Source organism: Penaeus monodon, chromosome 40 (genome assembly GCF_015228065.2).
Source record: "Penaeus monodon isolate SGIC_2016 chromosome 40, NSTDA_Pmon_1, whole genome shotgun sequence".
Taxonomy (NCBI): Eukaryota; Metazoa; Arthropoda; class Malacostraca; order Decapoda; family Penaeidae; genus Penaeus; species Penaeus monodon.
In genome coordinates, this window is record NC_051425.1 from 5,079,149 (window position 1) to 5,089,148 (window position 10,000).

Sequence of the window (10,000 nt, forward strand, 5' to 3'; positions counted from 1 at the left end):
ATTTCAGTGCCTAACGATACCTGACAACAGGTATCCCACCAATCCTTGAGAACGCAATCTTGTTTTTTTAGACCAAGAAAGAAGATTCACGAGTCCCCAGAGCAATAATCTTACTCGACCAATCATTGGTTTTCGCTTTTATTCTTGTCAGCGGATCCCTTCCCCCCCACAGATAAAATCGTGTTTTAGTTGGTAAGTCTTACTGAAAACGGGGGTTTCCTGCGAAGAGAGCAGGAATGCGTATTAGAATCTCCAAGTTTGTTTCTGATCCCGACTGAGGCGTTTTGGATGTCCTTATTATTAGAGGGGATACAAATTATTAACCTATGGAATCCTACCTCTTTCTACATTTGAAAGCCACTTCAAAAGCAAAAATATACTTATTATTCACTGCAAAGAACGGGGAAAACCACAGAATAACACGTCCGTTGAAGCCTGGGAGCCAGCTTTTGGGTGATGCATGAAAAATAGATAAAAAACAATCGCGCAATTGATGTTGAAAAACGAAGTACATTCTGAAGAAGAAGATGAAAAAAAAAAATCAAATCACCTTCCCTATCAATTTACCACTTTCAGATAAATGAGGACAGAGTATTATGAAAGCTAAAGTAAAAAAAAGGGGGATATATCTCCAAATTCTACCGTATTTCTTACTACGACTGACAAGCTTCTGTGATGTTAAAGGAGAAAGGCAAAGTACTCACAGTACGTTCCAACGAGATAAGAAACCGATTTCTGTATACCTAGAGATCCATTTTATGATTTCTTCAATGGGATTTTTCTTATCATTCTTGATAATGATCTTTTCGTCTTCTTACAATCGCTACTATTATGAGGCTTTAAGATCAGTATGGACTGAAGAACTTACTTTTAACAACAAATTCACCAGCTTAACATGCGGTAAATCTTTCCACAATCAATGGTTAAGTTTTAAACAACCTTGATAGCATTCCTTTGAATTTTTCAACGTTTCATAATTTACATTTGGAAATGAATATTTCATTCATTGTTGCAAGTCATTCCGGACAACATATGAATTTTATTTACTCAAGGGCTTACTCCTGCAGGCTTGATAACTAAGAAATTACATTGATTTCATGACAAAAAAAAAAAATATTCTTTTCATGCTTCTGTTTTGTCTTCGATCCACATAGACATTTACAGTAAATGTCATAATAAAATTCTTCCTTTATATTTGTTACTGTAGCCTGAATATTCCATGCTGTATATAATATATATATATATAATTTTATATTTTATATATATATATATATATATATATATATATATATATATATATATATATATATACCGACATCCTTTATGAACATTCCATCATACTTTTTTTTAATTTTTATAGTGCGTTTTTTTTGTGTTTTCATGCGTGTTGCGTATTTTTGGTTTTGTAAATTTTTTATGTATATAAGAAAAGAAAGGCAGGAAAATATGCGGGCCATTATTTAAGTATAAATGAAGGTCTCCTCCCTACCCATTACAGTTTATTTCAGTTTCCGAGTTCCTTGGGAAATCAATATTCAATCTAATGATCTTTACCTTGTTCTTTTTTATGTTTTCACTTGTCTAGCTTTCCATCAGCTTTCTACTGTATGCCTCACTACCACACATCGAAAATGATATATCCAGTCATTTCATTTCCTTTTCTAATATACTGTATTTTCCTCGGGAAGAGACGGCGTCAGCCTTTTCCCTCGCCGCAGCTCACATTTTTATAGTACAGGGATCCTATATCCTATTAGTGGCGCTATTTCCCCGCAATATTGGCGACTCAAGCTTCTTAGTCTTTTCAAAACAGTTGAGAATTTTTCAAAAGGTTTTCCTTCCATAAGAGAATTACTTACTCATCTTTATTTTTTTTAGAATATATACATGCGATAATAAAAATAGAAATATGATAATAATAATAATAATATATGTGTAAAACATCAAATAAAATCAAAATAAAGTCAACACAAAATCAAGGAAAGAAATATTCACAAAATATCTCCTTTCCGATTTCTAATGGAAATTTCGTTGGAAAATCACTCGTGGTTTTCCAAAAGATGCTGCTGTCAGAAATGTTGCGTTCTTGTAGAACGCCGAAAATGATGATTTGTGTCTTTCCCCCGTTACGTAGCTTTCGCTGGGGGGAAAAAAAATATTTCAACGAGAAAAAGTTGCCCTTATTTTACACCATGCTTTTTGGTGTTAATTTCCCAAATAAAAATGAAAAGAAGTACGACACAGACCAATTTTTCCACATCCATTAATGTGGTAATGATGATGAAGATTACTTTGAGGGTGATAGTGGTATTTGGAATGAAAATGATATTAATAGTAGCAATAATAACAGCAATAACATTAGTAATAGTAGTAATAATAATATTGTCATTTTTTAATAACAGTAAGAATGATTCTAATAACAAAAAAAAAAAACAATCTGATAACAACAACAATGATGTATTAGTAACTGTAATAGGAGATGAAATTATAGAAGTAATACTAGGAAAATTATGATAATCTAGAAACAAACAATGATAGGAATGTTAACACTAATATAATGAAAATGGTGACAATTATAATAAAGCATATTTGTAACGACAAAAAATCTAATTAACGGTTAAATATTTTCGCTTCATTGAACTGCTTTTGCTTAACTAATCTCACGACTCATATCATCCTAGACTTGTTATCAGTGGAGCAGCAATCTTATGTACGTACAGACAGAAAATAAGATTAAGTTATTAATTAAAATAATCACCCTCGCTGACTTTTATTGAAAGGTTTTATCTGACTGTTTATCTTATCAATCTATCTATTCATCTATCTCTGAACACAGATTATTTTTCTTTTCCCCATTTTCCTTGTGCAATGGACACATTTTCGCCAGCATATCTCTTGCCTTATTCTATCACTTCCTCCAGATTAAATTTCTCCGGTATCCCTCCCTTTCTCTTTGTATTTCCACCCGAAGCTTCCTCCTCGCGCGTCACCCTGAAAGCCTGGGAGAGATGGTAGGAGGAGTTCAGTGAACCTTACATAGTGTCGCCTCATCTTAGCAAAAGAAAAAACCCGGGAACTCAGTCCCCGGGCTTTGGAACGCTCCGATTCGCCAAGTCTCAGTTGTGGGAAGATAATGTCGTATTTATATTATTTAAATTCCAATATATTGAAACCCTTTTTATTTAAATGAACTGCCTTTCTCACCTACTTACTTTTTTCACAAAAGAGACTTCTTACTTTTTTCACAAAAGAGACTTGGCGAATGGGAATATTCTAAATCCGGAGGAATTGCCAGTTTATTCTTTCCGGAGATTGGACACAGTAAAGGGCCAGAAACTTTTCTATTGCGATATATAAAGGAGAGTAATCGACTTCTCTTAGTGGTGGAAGGAAAGGAGTGAATAACAAAGCGTGAATCAAGCCATGGCTCAGTGTAAATCTAAAGATCAAATTATTATATCTGTTAACACTGAAAGATTACCTATTTATCTATTTTCAATTCCATTATAAACTAAATGCGGAATAGCGGCAGGTATGTGGGTCGATATATCCGAAAAGTAAATAGATGTAAAATGCTGTAAGGCCGTGCAACCGGACCCACGCAATACAGCTCAAGTGTAAACAAGCGGAAAGTTGACACCGTCTCCACTCTGCTGTGTTTGCAACCGTGTCGTGGAGCGCACGGCAGGCAGAGCGACAAGTTTAACCCGGAATATGTATGATATTAGGAACATAGTCTATCTTCGTTATGGAATTAGTGAATAGGTAGAGAAAGAAAAAATTTATCTATATCTATATCAAAATAACTAATCTTGTAATTAAGTGGGGTGTGTGTGGTGTGTGGGTTGGTGTGTGTGTGTGGTGTGATGTGTGGTGTGTGTGTGTGTGTGTGTGTGGGGTATGTGTAAATATATATGAACATTTCTTAAACATATATTATTTTATATATCATATATATATAATATATATATATATTATTAAAATAATTAAATATAGTTAGGGGCCCGCCTCGTTCTCTGCCCCAAACACAAAGCGGTAGGCAGAGGGGCGTGTTACCCCACGGGGGCGTGAAAACATGAACAGCCCCCAAGAGGCACCAAACCCCCAAGCGTCCCAGAAACCACGGGGGGAAACCCAAGTGGCGAGGCAGGGCACGAAAAAAAACACACGATGACAGTCTTTCTTTATTTACACAATTTATTTACCTGTACATTTTTTAGGCACAATACAGGGGGGAAACCCGGGATGTACATGAAAATACAGCTTTAAACAGGGCAACCCAAAGTTATCAGGTAAAAGGGCCACACGAGGTCTTCACAGGAGAGCCCCAAAACCGCGTCTCTGGTTTGTTCCTCCGCTCTCCGCTAAAACCCCAGCTGCTCATTTTTCCCCAGGCCCTTTCATGTTAACAATCCCCAGGTTACCTTTTCAGTTAACAAAGACAAGCCCCCTGGCGTAGACTATCCCCCCCCTATCAAGCAGACGCCCCGTTTGCTCTGACATATCTAAACCTGAAAAAAAACTACAAAAAAATTTTAAATAAAATAGTTCTCAAAAAACAAAAAAACCAGCGCGGCTTTTTTCGCTCTCAGGGGTCTTCGGAGGAGGGGGGGTGGCGGTGAGGCAGGGGCCCCCAGGGGGGTATCTTCTGCCCCAAGACCGGCCATGGTCCCCTTTGAGTCTCTGCATCCCCCTCCCCGTCCAAATGTCGCCTCTTCCGGTCAGCGTCCCCGTCCTCATCGCCGTATGGGGCTAACGTCATCTTCTTTTTCACATGGACCCAGGTAGTTCCGGGCCCCATGGTAACGCCACGTGGGTGCGCCAAGCCCTCGAGGAAGTCAGGCAAGGGCCCCCACCCCAACCAACTTTCGCTCCCGACGACTTTTCGGGATGCCCCATTTCCCTCAAAAGGCCCAGCTTTGCACCAGCTGGCCCCTTCGGGCCTTATGGAGAAGTTACTACCAGATGTAAAAACCCTTTCCCTTGGGTCCAAAAAAGGGCTCCGCCCAACTGCTATGCCATCACCCAGCTGCGGGTTTTTGGGGGCCACGGGGCCCCTCTACTCCAGTATCATTTTGACAGCGACACGGATTCTAGACTCTGTAGGGGGCAAGGTGCAGTCGCCCAACCCGTAACTACCTCTGACAATAAACCCTTTGGGAACAAGGGCCATCTTCACCGTGCCCCCCCCCAGCTTCGCCCAAGGTCGACACACCCCTTCTCGCATCGGGTAGTCAAGGCCCAGAAAAACAGTGCGTCAGATGGGCCCACATACACGGCAGCGCTGCACCGGGGTCCCCCACGCCAAACGAGCCTCAGGGGCCCCTTGAGTGACAAACCCCCGTGACACCACACAGTCTCTTGGTGCTCGGAAGTCGTAGTGGCCAACATATCGGGCCCCCATAGGGGCTCTCACCCCCAGTGTCCACTGTCAGGCGGCATGGCTCCATCTACGAGCCCTTACCGCATCGTGCTGGTTGAGGAGCTTCCCCAAGTCGGGCCGGGAAACCCGAGGACGGCTGGGTTTGGGCCCCCCTTCTCCACCCCTGTCCGAGTTTTCCCCCGTCCCACTTCCTTACCTTAGGTTGCACTCGGATGGGCCCATACTTCCCACGTTTTGCAGCACTGCGGAAGGCACAGAATCCATCCGGTGAGGGGACGTTTTCTCCGCTCCCCCACACCGACTAGTCTGTGCCCTACCCCCGACCCCCAACCCCAAAGCCTTGGAAAGTGCTCGGCTCCCCTTTCCTAAATGACCTTCTCCACTTTAGCCTTCCCCCCCAGAGGTCATGGCGGGGCTGAGCAGCTGGCCCTAGGCAGGGTTGCCTTCGGGGAAGGGCCTAAACCCAAGGCCTCGCCAGCGCCCCCGCAGGTCTCAGGGTGTGCCCTTGACGTAGATTGCAGGTGGTCCTGAAAAAGCGTAAACAAAAAAATCGCGGGGGCCCGGACCACAATTCTCTTCCGCACCGCAGGGTACGACCTCCCTTTCCAGGCCCCATATCCTGCCCAGTGGGACAGTGTTCGCCACGTCACGAGTCCTTTCAAGGGGCCGTATACCTCGGCCTGGTGGTGGGGCCCCAAAGGCTTTTCAAAACCTCCGCCACAATGGTGTAAGAGGTGTTGGGGTGCCGGCAGATGCCCCAAAAATTCCACCCCGGGGCCCCTTAGCGCTGTTACCAGCTGCAGGGCTTCTTTCCTGGTCCAGCCCCGGGCAGATGTCAGATTTTTAAACTGGCGACATGCCTCCCCGGGCACCTTCCCCTCTACTCAGCGGGGTCGCCCCACAGAGTTGGAGGTCGAGGGTGCAGGGTGGAGAAAACGTGCCGTGAACTAACACGCCCGGGGGGGGGAAAGGGGTGAGGGAGGCAACGAGGCAGGTGACCGGGTCCGAGTTTACCTATACCCAAAGGGGGCGGTTCCCATGGGGCCCGGCCCCTTTTGCAGCGACCCCGGCTCCGAACGATGCTGCGAGGCCGGACCCCAGGCAGACCCCAGTAAATCGACACTTGGGATCTGTTCCAGAACCTCGTCTGCCCTTTATGTTTCAAAATTTTCTACCTCGTGATGCCGCCTTTCGCCTTCATTCCCCCCCAGGCCCCGAACCTCGCCCTTCAGAGTCGCACCTCCATCAGTTTACTTCACGCTGTTGAGGCCTTGTCGGGTACTGAGAGTTCCCTCTTTACAAAGCAAGATTTTCTCGTAGCACCTAACAAATCGGCAGAACGTTCCTTGCCTTCCTTGCCTGTCGGTCCCCCTGTGCCTGCCCTTTTTTGCCCTGTATGCCATTCCCCCCATACCGGCCAGCATCAGTGATCAGGTCCATGCCTCGGCTTTACCTCACTTTGCCTGCCTCGTCATAGCCTCCTCTCCCTCATGGTGCGCCATTTTTGGAGACATGATAAAAACGGCGCGTCATGATCAAATATCACAAAACCCACTCCTGAAAATTTTTTACGCGACCCCCTGTCTCTTGCTACCAAACAAAGGCAGGCTAGGCAGGGCGGGTGCTTTTTAAAGGGGGTGAAAACTGAAAAAGCCCAAGAGGCACCGAGCAAACAGCGTCCCAGAAACCACGAGGGGAACGCCCAAATGGCGAGGAGGGCACGAAATAAACACACGATGACAGTCTTCCTTTTTTTTACAAATTAACCCTACACTTTTCTATAGGCACAATACAGGGGGGGGAAACCCGAGTCACACTGCCAATACAGCTTTAACAGGGCAACACCAAGTTTATCAGGGCACAAGGCACACACGGGTTTCACAGGAGCAGACCAACCCCGTCTCTCGGCTTTTTCCTCCCCTCCTCCGCCCCAGCAGCTCGTAGTTTTCCCAGGGCCCTTCATGTTACCCATGCCCAGGTTTTCCTTTTCATGTTAACAATATTTGCACAGAGACAAGACCCACTGGCGTGGGATAAAAAATAATAAAATATATATAATTATATAAAATAGAAAATATATATATATATATATAATTTTTAATTGAGATATAAAAATTTTAATATATATATTATATTTTAATAATATAATTAAAGGGGATAATAAAAGATAATATATATTAAATTATATAAATAAAATATAAAATATATTAAAATATATATGAAATATATAAATATATATATATAATTAAAAATAAAATATATATATATATTAAAAAAAATTTTAATAAAAATATAGGTTTTTGTGTGGTGGGTGGGTAGGGTTTTAGTGTTTAAAAGATGAGGGTATTAATTTTCACACACACAAAAATACGCAAGAACACCACACATATTTACAGAATTTATCAATCACACATCTATTATCATCATGATCAAATCTATCTAATATATTAATATATAATATATAATATTATTTATTTTAAAATTTTAAAATATAATTATATATTATATATATATATATTAAATATATATATATACATTAAAATATATATATATATAAATTTTTAGGGGGGTGTGTTTAAAACCCCGATTATTTTCATGTATGGTAGAAGGTAATGTTATGGAGTAGTTAGATCTAGTTGAACACTCCTTTTTTTGGTTTAAACTGGCCCCCGGTTTATACCCCGGAGTGACCTAGGTTCGAGGCTTGGTCAAGGAGGATTGTTAATAGTGTATAGTATCAAAAGATAAAATATATAAAATAATTATATAAATTTAAATATATATATATATATTAATATAATATTATATTATATATATTATATATAAAAATGATATATATATATATTATATATATAAAATAATATTATATATTTTTTTTTTTTTTTTTTTTTTATATATATAAAATATATATAAATAAAAATAATAATAATATATATTTATATATATATAAAATTAAATATTAATATTATAATAATAAATATATATTATATATATATATATTATATATATATATAATATATATATATATTATATTCATAAAAAAAATATAATATATATATATATTAATATATATATATATATATATTTATATTATTTTAAATATTAAATATATATATATATATTAATATAATTAATATAATATTAATATATATTTTTGGGCTGTCGTAATCATTTTATCCACTTTTATAAATTTTTATAGAAGTAGAACGCAAATACATCGTACGGAAGAAAAGTGGACCTTAGACATAGCTAACAGTTAATTTTTTATTTCAAAATTCAACTTCCATGCAGGCCCCTTTTTGCATTTCCCAAGTGCGAATCTATTTTCTTTTGCGTTTTTGGAAGGAGAAAACACAAATTGTTCGGGAATATTCTCAAGTGCAAAAGGCTGTTCTGAGGAAAAGGGATGAGGTTTTTTACGGGTTAAAAAACATGTTTTTTTAGATAAATTTTTTGGGCAGGTAAAGATCTGTTTTTAAATGTTTGGTGTAAAAATAAAAATAAAAAAAAACGTGGTTTTGGTATTATATAATTTTTCACAAACAAAACACACACACACCAACACCACACACACAAACACACACACACACACAACACAAACACACACAAAAAACCCCAAAACCCACAACACACACACACATATATATATGTATGTATGTAATGTATATATATATATACATAATAATATATTTTAAAATATATATTATATAATATAATATATATAATTATATATAATTATAGCATATATATAATATTATTATATAATATTATATTATATAATATATATTAATATATATATATATTATATATATATATATATAATTATGTGTGTGGTGTGTGTGTGGTGTGTGTGTGTGTGTGTGTGTGTGGTGTGTGTGTGTGGTGGGGGTATGTATGTATGTTGTAGGATGTATGTCTATATTTTAATATAATATATATATATATATATATAATATATATAAAATATATATATATATATACAATACCCACCAATAATATATAATAAAATAAATTTTAACTGATCGCTATGGTGAAACGTTTAAGAGAAACTCCCTTTCGAGGGGAAATCATTTTTGGGGTTTGATCAATAAGAATAAAAATGAAAGTCTGGGATTTTAAAGCGAAGGGTAAAAGCTAAGCGTCGTTTTTTAGAGATAAAAAAGGGGGACTCAAAAATTGCTTCCTCACACAAAGCATGAAGTGCGTCTCTGAAGGCAAAAAATGGGGAAAAGGGCTAATTTATTTCCCTTTAATGAGATATAAGTTTTTTTCTTAGTTTTTTCAAGGCGGTGGGGTAAAAATGTGAAATGTATGACAAGATTAAAAATAAATACCCCATTAGGGAAGTTTGTTTAAACCAATTTATTGAGGCTACGATAATTTTTCTGTGTAATTACACAAGCATTTTTTTTATATGCGACACAATAGCTAGTGACTCAACAATAAAAAATTTACCATGAAAAAAAAAAACGGTGATATTTCTCTTCTCTCTCTCTTTAAAATTTTATATAATAATATAATAATAAATAAGAATAATATAAATATATATATTCAAATAAATATTAATAAATATATAATAATATAATATAAATAAAAATTTTAAATATATTATATTCG